Source organism: Astatotilapia calliptera, chromosome 7 (assembly GCF_964374335.1).
Source record: "Astatotilapia calliptera chromosome 7, fAstCal68.1, whole genome shotgun sequence".
Classification (NCBI taxonomy): Eukaryota; Metazoa; Chordata; class Actinopteri; order Cichliformes; family Cichlidae; genus Astatotilapia; species Astatotilapia calliptera.
In genome coordinates, this window is record NC_137428.1 from 61,966,822 (window position 1) to 61,981,986 (window position 15,165).

The 15,165-nt window shown below is 40.4% G+C and overlaps 2 long non-coding RNA genes across 3 annotated transcripts; one reads left to right on the top strand and one right to left on the bottom strand.

Moving 5' to 3' along the window:
* The first annotated feature begins 19 nt into the window (after window positions 1-19).
* On the top strand, window positions 20-2,155 carry LOC145430188 (uncharacterized). The gene is made up of 2 exons (XR_013910642.1): window positions 20-1,285; window positions 1,400-2,155. It is a non-coding gene; the product is annotated as an uncharacterized LOC145430188 (long non-coding RNA).
* On the bottom strand, window positions 511-6,201 carry LOC145430187 (uncharacterized). 2 transcript variants are annotated; one of them, XR_013910638.1, is made up of 4 exons: window positions 6,106-6,201; window positions 5,964-6,030; window positions 3,542-5,439; window positions 511-2,026 (listed from the first exon to the last, which is right to left on the bottom strand). It is a non-coding gene; the product is annotated as an uncharacterized LOC145430187 (long non-coding RNA). The 2 variants fall into 2 exon arrangements; XR_013910637.1 differs by having other exon boundaries at window positions 5,964-6,176.
* Window positions 6,202-15,165: the final 8,964 nt, after the last annotated feature.

Consider the following 15,165-nt stretch of genomic DNA (forward strand, 5'->3'; position numbering starts at 1 on the left):
ATCTGTTTCTTGTGTGGTAAGCTTCCTGCTTTTATGATCCTTTTGGTGAGCAGCAGGTCACACAAACATGAGAATGAGAATAAGTTTCTAAATTGGCTGTGGAAGCACACAGCAAAATCTCCAGTGTTAAATTAACACTATAGAGTGTCTATATATGGGTCCACACCTCTGAGTGTTAAATACAACACTGTTGAGTGTTAAATTACAGTTTTTTTTATAGCCGCTAGGACAAATTTCTCAATACTTACGTCACTTTTGCAAAACTCCTCACACAGTGAGCACAACAGAAGTCTATGTGGGCTAAACTGAGGATCAGTTATCATTGTTTTGGCACAAAATGCATTCAATGACTACATCTCTCAAATTTCATGAATTATTTTCTCACTCAGACACAACTGCCAAAAATCTTTGTACGTACAGGACATTTTGCATGTACTTACATACTGTTTTCAAAACTTAAACTTATGGTCAAAACAATAACATAATGCAAAACTGAATAAGACAGCAAAATTCAACAGCAATATTTTATTGAAACATATTTTAAATCTAAAAGTGCAGTTTAACCAGCAACAGCTGATTCTCATTGTAGATGAACATCTACACAGGTGTTACGCCTTCAATTTCATTACAAAAGGAGACAACTGCTGAATAGGTTTGTTTTGTGATGTAAACATGGACCCAGCCAGAAATGGAGAAGTGGCTGAAAGAGGAAGAAGAGTGGCTGGGAGGGGGCGAGGTATGCGTGGTGGAAGAAGAATAAGAGGAAGATCAAGAGCTGTAGTCTCAGATGAGATCAGAGCTACTGTAATTGATCATGTAGTAAATCATGGTCACTCAATGAGAGAGGCTGGTCAGAGAGTGCAGCCAAATCTGCAACGCTCTACAGTGGCATCTATTGTTAGAGTTTTCCGGCAAACCAACAGGTAACTTGTATTCTGCAGGGGCATTTGCACATTTCAGAAGTAAATAAGCTTTTGTGTAATTTTTGTTGCATTTCTGCTTAGGACTCAACAGTTACCTCACATAGGAGGGAGAGGACGGATGTTCACTGATGTGCAGGAAACTGCCATTGTTGATATGGTCATCAGAAACAATGGGATAAAACTCACTGAAATTAGACAGAGTCTTGGCAGACAACGTTACTTTCGCAAATATTCACAGTGTAAGCATAACAACAATTTCTAAAGTCCAGAAAAAACATCAGGTCAGGATGAAACAGTTGTACACTGTGCCTTTTGAGAGGAACTCTGAACATGTCAAGCAACTCAGGAACCAGTATGTCCAGGTAAGATCACAATAAAATACAGATCTGTTTTTGAACAAAACCAAACACACACAAAGACAATTTTTACAAATTTACTACTGTAACAGCTTATGTTGCCTTGTGGATTTATGTTAGAGAGTCATGGAGATTGAAGGCAGGCAAACGCACCACATTTTCATCTTTGTGGATGAGGCAGGTTTCAACTTGGCCAAAGCACGGCGACGAGGGAGGAATGTGATTGGGAAGAGAGCCACAGTGACTGTCCCAGGCCAGAGGGGTGCCAACATCACAATGTGCGCAGCAATATCCACCGATGGACTGCTGTTACACAGACCACTAATTGGGCCATACAACACTGAACGGCTCCTTGCGTTCCTGCATGATCTCTATGGACGGGTTGTGCTAGGTGAGGAAAGGGATGCAGAGAGAAGGAATCAGCCAACATTTATAATTGTATGGGACAACGTGGCATTTCATCACTCCCGTGCAGTCACCAAGTGGTTTGCAGCCCATCCCAGAATGGAGTCTCTTTTCCTCCCACCTTACTCTCCATTCCTCAACCCCATAGAGGAATTCTTTTCCTCATGGCGGTGGAAGCTTTACCACCATCATCCACATGATCAAATGTCCCTCCTGGATGCAATGAATGCTGGATGCCTGGAAATATCAGCAGAAGATTGCCAGGGATGGATCAGGCATGCCAGGAGATTCTTTCCTAGGTGTATCGCCCTAGATGACATAAGATGTGATGTGGATGAGAACCTGTGGCCAAATGGAGAAGACCGAGTAGATTAGCATTACTATTGTATGTGTATCAGTGGATGGTGTGTATACAAATTCTTGTATTTTGGGATTACTTAGTGCAAAAAAATAAAAATACATAAACATAAATACATGATGTCTGATTCATTCCAGTAACATATATTGAAATTATAAACAGAGATGTGTCCTTGTTTTACACAAGAAAACACTGTGTAATGCTACATGTTGTTAGTGTTTTTTAGGTCATTGTTTTGTGGGTGACAAAGTGTGTTTGTCGGCTGTCAACCTTTGCTAGTGTTCTGGAAGAATGACTTTATTTGAGACCTGAATAAAGTGTTTTGGTAGTTGTAGTGCATTTTGAATGTGAAATGAACTGCTTTGCCAAGCTGAAGGTCAGTTAGAGGAGTTGTGTGAAGAGTTTTGCAAAAGTGACCTAAGTATTGAGAAATGTGTCCTAGTGGCTGTAAAAAAAAAAAACCCAAAAAAAAACCTGTAACACTTTTGACAGTGTTATATGTTTAAAAGTAACCTAGTCAGTTTTGAAGATTAACAATGGCTAACACTGAGCAGTGCTGATTTTCTAACACTGGAATATTTCTAACATTTTGAGTTATTTTCCAGTGTTAGAAAATCAGCACTACTAGCACGTAGAGGCCTCCTCTGTGCTACGATAAGCAAGCCAAACACTGGCTGTAGCTTCAGATGTCCTGCACAAACATGAGAGGCAGCAGTGCTCTTATAACACTCAGCAAGAAGGTGAAGATCAAAAGTCAAAAAGATTTCTTTGAGTTTATTGCTGTTTATTGCTTTATGTCCCTCCTTTTAACTTTTTGTCCCTTGCATCATATCCTTTCTAGGTTTTTAATGACGTTTGAGTTTTGTATTCTTCATGTATGAGTGTAGTTTTACGGTGGTTTAAAGACCCATCTAAGAATGGGCACAGTAAGCAACCCTAGGCTACATATGTGCTTCTAGAAAGTGCTGCAAGAACAAACCTGAAATAAGTTTGCATTTTGCACTTACTGGTCCCTTTTCTCTCAAATCCTGTGGGTTATATTTTCTGAACAGTTCACAAGTTCTGTGGGTAAGTTACAAGTTACATTTTTGAGAGGTGGAAATAAAGCAAGTAAAAAGTAGACATAAAGCGAAAAATAGAGCAATCTACTAATAGTATTTCCTACATGACAACTCTGTACAGAGAGGGTGTCGCGACTGGTTGGGGGGGGGGTGAGAGGCTGGTAACAACTTCCATTTTTCCTGTTAAAAAGGGAAAACGAGCAAATAAACAACAAGTCCGTTTTTATTCATAACGCGAAAACTATTCGAACTGTGTCCATACTTATGCACTTTCTCCAAATTGTACACTAGAAACAATATCTATCAGAAACAACAAACTGGGACACAGGACGTTCCCCTTCACTCTGCATCTCTATGAGCTAACAGCCTCCACGCTAGCGTTAGCATCTCTGTGCTCGTGCTGCTAGACTTTCGGTCCTTTCCGGTCTTCATACTCACAGCTACAGTGTTGACAGGAGCCGCCAGCTCCAGTGGGGTTATGTCGCTAAACTGTCCTCCCAGGACCTCCATGGTTTACTCCACTGCTTAACAGCAAACACACAAAAACCTGTACCAACTGTCAGTGTTGATATCGTGCAAGCGTGACTCCTTTGTGTTGCACTCTAAAACGTCCGTACGACCGGAACCAAGAAAAGCGTTCCGACTCTGTAACTCAAAAGGACTGTATCGTTCTACTTTTTAAAAATTACGTCATATAATATTGTATTGTGACGCACAGTTACTCACAATTGCGTCACAAAAAAAGTAACTGTGCGATGCAAAAAATGGTAAATGGCCTGTATTTGTATAGCGCTTTACTAGTCCCTAAGGACCCCAAAGCGCTTTCCATATCCAGTCATCCACCCATTCACACACACATTCACACACTGGTGATGGCAAGCTACATTGTAGCCACAGCCACCCTAGGGCGCACTGACAGAGGCGACAGTACAATGAGACTTTAGAATGTTTCCTTTCTTACTTATTGGAGTCATTTATTTAATTTAAGTTCATATTCTCTCTCTCTCGCACTCTCGGGTTTTCTTTAATGAACTACTGTAATAAATATTTAAGAAGAATGAATGGCACGTGGTTCATTAGACTTAAGTCAGATGTCCTGCTCTAGAAGTGACATCTCCAGTTTCATTATTCACTGATGACTCTTCTACTTCTGGATCACCTTTCAGTGCATTGAAACTATTTTTGAAACCACCATTACTAAAATTTAACCTTGACTTCAATAATGTCAATCTAGTTAACACAAAAGTTAAACAGTAAGATATTGAGAGACCTGTAGCTTGCTACTGTCAACAACCTTCTACTGCTTAGAAGTATTTCTTATTTGGCTTTCTGTTTTTCTTCTTTTTTTCAACATATAGTGTACATACAGTGTAATGACTGTGAATGCTTCTATGCTGGAAATGTCAGGGCTTTGTGTGCGGGCAGGCAGAGATGAGGATCCAAATGCAGGACTCGAACACAAAATTGTAACTTAAAACCTCAACTTTATTGCTGGAGAAAACAAAACATGAACTGAACAAGGGTACTGAACATGAAAGTACTGAACACAAAAACACCCAGGTATAACCAGGTATAACCTGTACGACGCAACACTGAGCAATGGAAAACACAGGGCTAATATACACAGGGAAGTAATCAGGGAATGGAAAACAGGAGGGAGACACAGCTGGGAGAGATTGGGGCTAACGAGTCAGGGGATCGAAGCTGGACACACTGACATAAGACACAATCCTTCAAAATAAAACAGGAAACAATACACACTAAACTAAGACACGGACAGAGAGAGACAGACTAGACACTGAACTAAACCAGCAAAAAACATGAGAACACAAAACCTAAGAACTAATCCCTAAACAAGAATATGTAACACCTGCTTAGTATAGTAGGGTTAAACTTATAGACTAGATTCGAGAGGAGTAAAATAAATTTGAGAGAATTGAGTGTTGAACAGCCGGCAGATTTATTACAATGTTACAGTGGTGCAATAACCCAATGTAAACAGCATAGAAAATTAACAGAAAATCAACAGAGAAGAGCGCTCTTTTGAAAATAACAACAAAATAAAATAAAATAAGTAGTCTCTTTAGACCTGACTCCTGATGAGCAGGATATTGGGAGTTCAATAGTTTCCCAGAGAAACAATCCGTATCAAGTAAGCAGTTTTTTGTTCTTGCTTATCTGAAATCCTGCGATTCGAAGTAATTCAGACTGTAGCTCTACTCCTGCATCCAGAACAGCTGGCCACACTGCTTTTGGATTCGCCAAGAGTTTTCACAGGGTCTGGCTCGCCATCCATATCCAGAACCACTTCAGATCCAGGATCACAAAAAACCAGTCTGCACATACAGTACAGAGCAATAAACAGAATAGTTCTTAACAGTTTTTCTAAATAAAATGAGATCTCATAAAGTTTTCAAAATCAAGTACACTGTCGTTTTAACATTGTTCTGTCTCTATGAATTCCATTTGTATTGCTTTACAGCATTACAATCAATTGTATTTAAATACCCCTTTTTAAGGCATATGTAATCACATCATGAAATGTTTGTAACGTAACTAGTTTTAAATAACTTATTTACATGTATTAACCTATAACTGAAATGACAAAGTGCAGAAAAGGCACTGGACAACATTTATGGCTAAAAGAGAAGTGCATCCTGCATTAGTTTTGCACATTTGTGAGGATGCCCAATCAAATAGACAATAAAATAAAATACGACATTCCATTTCACACACGATTCAAGTACTCCGACTGGTTTTAGCTTTTTTTAGACAATACGGAATTCGCACTGTTGCAGTGTTTACCACATGTACAATTAGCATAAGTTTTCCTGCTAACTTATCATCTCTAGTAACTCACCGGAATTCCCAAGAAACAAATACACGCTCTGCCTGGTTTTGGTCGAGAGTAAAACACATAAAGGCCTCTGAAAAGTACATAACTTTAAGTTAGAGACTGTTGAAAATACTTTATAACACTTATTTTATACCAAAAGACTCACTGTGTAGCTTGTTATTTGCTCTCTGTGTCTTGCTCCGTTTTGCCTAGCTTAATGCAGCAACGTGCTTTTGTTGCATTCACTGAACTACGGAAAATCAAAGTGTGTTCAAGGGGTGTCGGAAATAATATTACCAGGTAAAACAAGAAAATACTAGTAACCATGTCTATAGGGGTTACAAATAACTAAAACATAGATTAATAATCATCATCATCATCATCATAACCAACACAAGCACCACAAGAGAATAAGAAAAAAATCCATAATGCAAAAACACACCAAAACATAACAACTCAAAATACTGGGTCAAACTGACCCAGAACCGTGACAGGTAAGGAGATGTCATTTCAGGACTTAAACCAGACTCTAAGAAATTGCTGTGTCTAATTTTGCGATGCTGTGAGTAACAAACTGGGTTTAGTTTGGAGGTTGAAGAGGAACTTTCCCTTGCCAGGCCGACAGCCGTCTGTGTTTATCTCATGCAGCGCAGGGCTAAATTTAAAATTATTAAATACTTAAGACAATGTATATTCTTCTATGACAAAAAATACAAGTATTCATTTAAGCAAATAAACAGAGCCGTAAGAGATGTTTTTCAGAAACTGTTGTCTTTATTTTGATTTGCAACTAACAAATTTTTTTAAAATTTGTAGTTTTTGTTGTGCTCTCTATTATGTGAACCCCTCACCTAATTTGTTATGTTTTTTAACAAATTAAACCCCAACAATCAAATGATCCCCTGTGAGCAAGCACTAGGCACGGTGGAAAGGAAAAACTCCCTTTAAACAGGAAGAAACCTTTGACAGAACCAGGCTCAGGAAGGGGCAGCCATCTGTCGCGACTGGTTGGGGGGTGAGAGGCAAAAGAAAAGAAAAATGAGAGCACAAGTTAGAGAACATGAGCAACATTTAGCTAACATGAACAACGTATGGTTTTCTGGACTGTGGCTGAAAAGCAGTCCATCATTACTAGTCTTTAAAAGGGAACTAATCGATCACCAAGGTGGCAATATGGCTCAACAAGGCCATAGACAGAGTTAAATAGGCAATCACTGTTAAGCATTGAAAAGCCCCAGTAACCTGCAGCTATAATAAGGCCTACTGCGGCAACACCTAAACCTATTTTAAGTAGGCGTTTGGCACCATGACGCCATGAACCACTACTAGTCGGAGCCACGTCAGGAGATGGTTCTGAGACAGGAGAATCAAGCTCCTCAGGTTGAAGACCAAGATTCTCCTGTGTCGGAACCACGTCAGGAGGTGGTTCCAAAGCAGGAAAAAAAAGCTCCTCGGGTTCAGGAGCAAAATTCTCCTGTGTCAGGACCACAGGTGGTTCCAAGGCAGGAAAAAAAAGCTCCTCGGGTTCAGGAGCAAAATTCTCCTGTGTCAGGACCACAGGTGGTTCCAAGGCAGGAAAAAAAAGCTCCTCAGGTTCAGGAGCAAAATTCTCCAGCTGCAGAGCCTCCAGAGATTCCACCTGTGACTGTTGTTCTTGGTACTCAAGAGGCTCTAAAGTTTTCTTGAGTTCGTCTCTCTCCCTTTCAATAAGTGACAACTGAGCAGCAATGCTGCTGTTCTGTCTAAGGAGATATTCTTCCTTTTCCAGAAAGTCACGGTGCATCATTTGAACGGTGTTAACCTGTTCCTGCAATTTAGCCTCCAGAGAATCCACCCTTGACTGTTTGTCATCCAGAGCCTGTCTCACCCGACGCTGAAGAACACATATTTCTTTTTTCAGCTCAATTATTTGTTCAGTCTTGTGATCTATTTCTCTATTCTGTTTTTCTATTATCTCTTCTTTTTTTGTTATTTTGTGGTGAGCTTCTCCCACTTGGTGCTCAAGTCTCTCTAACTCTTCCTTGACATCACGATGCATCGTACTAATTTGTTCTTGTATTTTCATTTGAAGGTCTCTATCCGATATTTCTCTCTCCACTAACCCATATAGTCTTTGTGATTCCGCTGGAATCGCTCTGTCAGACTGTGAATTATTGACTATTTCTCGTGACATTTCTTTAAAAGCTTAATGCAACGTGTCGAAAGAAAAATACGTGTGCTTAATTATTTAACTTTAAAATAGTCCCTTTCTGAAAGGTTTCTGGTTTGCTAAACACAACTCGCTGTTTCTGAAAATGTTCCAAGTAAAACTGTGTTTGCAAAGGTGAAGAGGGGCTATTTATAGACTTTTGTGGCAGCGAATTTGACGTCAGCGCTCTTTGAGCCTTTGATCCTTTGTTCGATCACAGGATCACATGACAGCTGTGCGTAATTCTGCGCATACTCAGAGAATACCCATTGTGACGCACGGTTTTGTTTTGAATTTTTTTTTAAATACCCTGAAAACAGTCCAAACAGTGTTTCCAACTTAGCGATTTTGTCGCTATATTTAGGGAGTTTTCAAACCCCCCTTAGCGTCGTTTTTTTTTTTTTCTAAAAAGCGACTTGCGACAAATCTGGCGGCTTTTTCTGGTGTTATTGGAGACTTATTTATGACGACTTTTGACGTGAAAGCGCTTGTTGCTCTTACTCTCAACAAGCAGCGGGTGCTGCCGTGGGCACCTCGCTCGTGCCAAAGCGCTCACAGGCGGAGGATAGTCCTCCTCCAGCCGCTGTCAGGGCAGGAGATGTTCACGTGCGTCCAAACTGCAAATGAATCGCGCACGAGCAAAGCCGCCGCTCCCGCACTGACTGTAACGCAGTCAATTCTTCTTTTACTGTTATGCTGTTTTGTGGATCACAAGGTTTAAAACTACTTGTAAACACACACACATACAGTAACTCCACCCTAACCTGCAGCTGCAGCGCAAATAACAACGAAAATTGTTTGTAAACGTGTCCTGGAGTTTACAGGTGCAGACAGTGCAACAGCTTCCAGGTCACATATTTATAAGCATTTTTGGTTTGTTCCACAGTTTTCAGGAACCTGTTCAGTGCATCCCAGATCATGTTCTGTTGCTCTCGAGTGTTCACACAGAGTACATTCACATGCTTAACCTTGACCTTAACAATTAACAGCCTTGTCCCTGATGCTCAAATTTAAAAAAAAAGTAAGTTTCATCAATGATATGGTGAAAAGAAATCTGAACTTTATCACCTTTTGATCTGAAAAGTTACTGGTAATATATAACCTAACTTCCCCAGAAGCTGGTAAAGAAGTTGGACTCACTAGGAATAAACACAGCCCACTGCTGTTCACCCTGCTAACACATGACTGATAGAATCCACACAAACTCTGTTCAGGTGACAAATCTTTTCTAGTTTATTTAGCGACTGCTGTGTCTTGTGCTTGTACAAAGACATGTTCTGTGTTTGAACTGCCTAGGGTAGAGCAAGCTTTGTAAGTCAGTGCAGCCTCACTATGCTGCCCTCACGACACGTGACCATGTGAAGCTAGACAGCTAGCGAACAAAATAGAGGAGATCTTCCTTGGAGTTCTCGATTTGTTTTGTTTTGCTTTTTGTTGTTTTTTGTAAATGTGCATATGTTTCTATATAATGTTAAAGGATTAGTTTGGACCTTTAGAAGTCTGGTTCTGTAAAATAGTGCAGTGTCACCACGCATAATTTAGACTAGTCGCTTGACTGCAGAAACATGACTATGATCTCTTAGAAATTTATAGATATCTAAATTTTGATCATTTGGAGTTAAAGCAGACTTGTAAATATCCAAAGTAACCCTTTGGGTCTTAAAAAAGATGCTTCACCACCATGTATTAAAACACAAATACACACACACAAACGCAAGCCCCGTTTGATTCCTCTTCATTTACCAGGGACACTGTTCTGTACTTCTGCCTGGTTACTGGTTTGGGCTTAGATGCAGCAGGGTATGCATTGCATAATGATGAAGTCTAAATTAACAGTTAGATAAGATAAGATAACTCTTTGTAAATGTTCATTTTTATGCAGTCAAATGGAAAAAAGTGGTCAAAATAGTTTATATTTTACTTGTCATTGGAAAGAGTTTGTGCAATACTGCAGAATGTTATCTAGCACAATTTTGTAAAATACATATTTTACTGATTTGTTTGTGTTTTATTACTTCCATACAATTGTGTTTTGAGGTATTTTTAGAAAAATGAAAGTATTAATTACATTTGAGCAAACAATGAATATTGTAATGAGTGGTAGTGATAAATACAATGTGTATGTAGGTTAAGTTCATTGCTAATAAAAATGAAGTGTAAGATGTTTAACTACATTGCTGTCTGTGTTATTGATGAAGTCCTAAATTATCACCTTTAAAGTGGTTGTGCTAATAACATCATGTGCAGTAAGACAAGCATGGAGAAAAGCTCTGACTGGGAGAGGCTGTGAACAAATGACATAGAATAGAATAATCCTTGAATTGTCCCACAAGGGGAAATTTGGATGTAACAGTAGCAAGAAAGACACATGTACGAACAAACAGTACACAAGACACAGAACTGAAACACACACAATTTTTACATATTTACCTTAAGAACAATGCTTACCAAAAACAAAGTACTGTACTGTTATTAAATTAAATAAAGATAAGAGGCAAACCTCTGAATCAACATTAAGATTTAAGAGATGGATAGACCGTGGTAGAAAACTGAGAACAGGTCACAGTTTTTTGGCTTTTTTAGGTTGTAATTTGTACTCACGCTGCTGCTTGGCTAAAGTGGCAGCTAACAGAAAAGGAAATGCTGGAAACAGGCTGAAGATGAGTCGGGGAATCTGTCATAGAGCAAGAATATGTCTACAATTCTAAGATGATCTGTCCCACTGGAGGTCAAACACAGTTCGTCTCATTCACAGGAGGTTTAGGCTGAGTTCTGATCTTTCTTGCTCAAGCCATTTTTACTCTGTGGTAATCCATCAGTATGGTCTGTGTGGTTGCAGGATTTAGCTGGTGGGCTTAGTGGTTTATATTCACTGTGAGGTATGAATACACATGTGACGTGACACACAGCACAACACATGGCACACTCTGTTAGGTCTGCGCTTCCACAGGCCCCGCTAATTTAGAAACTTATTCTCATTCACGAAAGCAAGGAAACAAAACGGAACCAGGTTTTACTTGCTAACAAGGGAAGGCTGTACTGACTGACATCCTCTCTAGGTTATCCAAGCTGTATTTGTGCCTATTGTAGTCCAGGATTGCTTCTTGCTTCCAGGCTTCCTCTATTGCCCATCACTGACTGCTGGTTCCCTGTGTGTTGTGCTCAAATGAAGCACATTCCTCCGTTGCTTTGGCATGTGGGAAATTGTCATAGTAGTGCTCCTGAACCTGAGGAGCTTGTTTCTCCAGTCTCAGAACCATCTACTGATGTGGTCCCGACACAGGAGAATCTTGGTCCTCAACGTGAAGAGCTTGACTCTCCTGTCTCAGAGTCCTGCAGGTTTTAGATGTGTCCTTGAACCAACACAGCTGATTCAAATGGCTAAATTACCTCCTCAACATGTCTTGAAGTTCTCCAGGGGGCTGGTAATGAACTAATCATTTGATTCAGGTGTGTTGACCCAGGGTGAGATCTAAAGCCTGCAGGACACCGGCCCTCGAAGCCTGGCGTTGCCTACCCCTAATATAGACAGTGCTTGAAGCAGTTATGACCTTCTTGCCATATTGGCAGAATAAATGACCTGGAAGCTGTTGCACTGTCTGCACCTGTAAACTCCAGGACACGTTTACAAACAATTTTCGTTGTTATTTGCGCTGCAGCTGCAGGTTAGGGTGGAGTTACTGTATGTGTGTGTGTTTACAAGTAGTTTTAAACCTTGTGATCCACAAAACAGCATAACAGTAAAAGAAGAATTGACTGCGTTACAGTCAGTGCGGGAGCGGCGGCTTTGCTCGTGCGCGATTCATTTGCAGTTTGGACGCACGTGAACATCTCCTGCCCTGACAGCGGCTGGAGGAGGACTATCCTCCGCCTGTGAGCGCTTTGGCACGAGCGAGGTGCCCACGGAAGCACCCGCTGCTTGTTGAGAGTAAGAGCAACAAGCGCTTTCACGTCAAAAGTCGTCATAAATAAGCCTCCAATAACACCAGAAAAAGCCGCCAGATTTGTCGCAAGTCGCTTTTTAGAAAAAGAAAAAAAACGACGCTAAGGGGGGTTTGAAAACTCCCTAAATATAGCGACAAAATCGCTAAGTTGGAAACACTGTTTGGACTGTTTTCAGGGTATTTAAAAAAAATTCAAAACAAAACCGTGCGTCACAATGGGTATTCTCTGAGTATGCGCAGAATTACGCACAGCTGTCATGTGATCCTGTGATGAAACAAAGGATCAAAGGCTCAAAGAGCGCTGACGTCAAATTCGCTGCCACAAAAGTCTATAAATAGCCCCTCTTCACCTTTGCAAACACAGTTTTACTTGGAACATTTTCAGAAACAGCGAGTTGTGTTTAGCAAACCAGAAACCTTTCAGAAAGGGACTATTTTAAAGTTAAATAATTAAGCACACGTATTTTTCTTTCGACACGTTGCATTAAGCTTTTAAAGAAATGTCACGAGAAATAGTCAATAATTCACAGTCTGACAGAGCGATTCCAGCGGAATCAAACGAACTATATGGGTTAGTGGAGAGAGAAATATCGTATAGAGACCTTCAAATGAAAATACAAGAACAAATTAGTACGATGCATCGTGATGTCAAGGCAGAGTTAGAGAGACTTGAGCACCAAGTGGGAGAAGCTCACCACAAAATAACAAAAAAAGAAGGGATAATAGAAAAACAGAATAGAGAAATAGATCACAAGACTGAACAAATAATTGAGCTGAAAAAAGAAATATGTGTTCTTCAGCGTCGGGTGAGACAGGCTCTGGATGACAAACAGTCAAGGGTGGAATCTCTGGAGGCTAAATTGCAGGAACAGGTTAACACCGTTCAAATGATGCACCGTGACTTTCTGGAAAAGGAAGAATATCTCCTTAGACAGAACAGCAGCATTGCTGCTCAGTTGTCACTTATTGAAAGGGAGAGAGACGAACTCAAGAAAACTTTAGAGCCTCTTGAGTACCAAGAACAACAGTCACAGGTGGAATCTCTGGAGGCTCTGCAGCTGGAGAATTTTGCTCCTGAACCTGAGGAGCTTTTTTTTCCTGCCTTGGAACCACCTGTGGTCCTGACACAGGAGAATTTTGCTCCTGAACCCGAGGAGCTTTTTTTTCCTGCTTTGGAACCACCTCCTGACGTGGTTCCGACACAGGAGAATCTTGGTCTTCAACCTGAGGAGCTTGATTCTCCTGTCTCAGAACCATCTCCTGACGTGGCTCCGACTAGTGGTTCATGGCGTCATGGTGCCAAACGCCTACTTAAAATAGGTTTAGGTGTTGCCGCAGTAGGCCTTATTATAGCTGCAGGTTACTGGGGCTTTTCAGTGCTTAACAGTGATTGCCTATTTAACTCTGTCTATGGCCTCGTTGAGCCATATTGCCACCTTGGTGATCGATTAGTTCCCTTTTAAAGACTAGTAATGATGGACTGCTTTTCATCCACAGTCCAGAAAACCATACGTTGTTCATATCAGACAACATAAGCAACATTTAGCTAACTTGTGCTCTCATTTTTCTTTTCTTTTGCCTCTCACACCCCAACCAGTCGCGACAGATGGCTGCCCCTTCCTGAGCCTGGTTCTGTCAAAGGTTTCTTCCTGTTTAAAGGGAGTTTTTCCTTTCCACCGTGCCTAGTGCTTGCTCACAGGGGATCATTTGATTGTTGGGGTTTAATTTGTTAAAAAACATAACAAATTAGGTGAGGGGTTCACATAACAGAGAGCACAACAAAAACTACAAATTTTTAAAAAATTTGTTAGTTGCAAATCAAAATAAAGACAACAGTTTCTGAAAAACATCTCTTACGGCTCTGTTTATTTGCTTAAATGAATACTTGTATTTTTTTTCATAGAAGAATATACATTGTCTTAAGTATTTAATAATTTTAAATTTAGCCCTGCGCTGCATGAGATAAACTGAGATGAGATAAACACAGACGGCTGTCGAGGCCTGGCGAGGGAAAGTTCCTCTTCAACCTCCAAACTGAACCCAGTTTGTTACTCGCAGCATCGCAAAATTAGACACAGCAATTTCTTAGAGTCTGGTTTAAGTCCTGAAATGACATCTCCTTACCTGTCACGATTCTGGGTCAGTTTGACCCAGTATTTTGAGTTGTTATGTTTTGGTGTGTTTTTGCATTATGGATAGTTTTCTTATTCTCTTGTGGTGCTTTTGTTGGTTATGATGATGATGATTATTAATCTATGTTTTAGTTCTTCTTGTTTAGGGATTAGTTCTTAGGTTTTGTGTTCTCATGGTTTTTGCTGGTTTAGTTCAGTGTCTAGTCTGTCTCTCTCTGTCCGTGTCTTAGTTTAGTGTGTATTGTTTCCTGTTTTATTTTGAAGGATTGTGTCTTATGTCAGTGTGTCCAGCTTCGATCCCCTGACTCGTTAGCCCCAATCTCTCCCAGCTGTGTCTCCCTCCTGTTTTCAATTCCCTGATTACTTCCTTGTGTATATTAGCCCTGTGTTTGCCCTTGCTCAGTGCTGCATCGTACCGTCGGATTATGCCTTTGTGTTTTATACTGTGTTCAGTATTTTCGTGTTCACTACCCTTGTTCAGTTCATGTTTTAATTTCTCCAGCAATAAAGCTGAGGTTTTGAGTTACAATTCTGTGTTTGAGTCCTGCATTTGGATCCTCATCTCCGCCTGCCCGCACACAGAGCCCTGTATTTAAAATCCAACTCTTACCTGAACTCTGCTGCCTTTCTGTCTCTCTCGCTGCTTTGTAACGCACCATCCCCCTTTTGACATTAGATAATGGTACATCAAACCTGCACTGCAGAGAGGTTGGCATGACAGGAAGTCGAGATGATAACGATAGACCAGCCTTCAAACTAAGACGCGTGATGTATAAAAGTCTTTCTACTGAGTAAAGGACAGTTTGAGTTTCCTGCTGGCACCATGCACTGTCTTCACAAGTTTCTTCTTTGTTTTCTACCATGTCTACAAGGCATCAGTGTGAACATCAAATATATCTGATTTATCTTACGGCTGTAAACGGCACACTAACTTTATCATCTTCTTTTTTTTTTTTAATTTA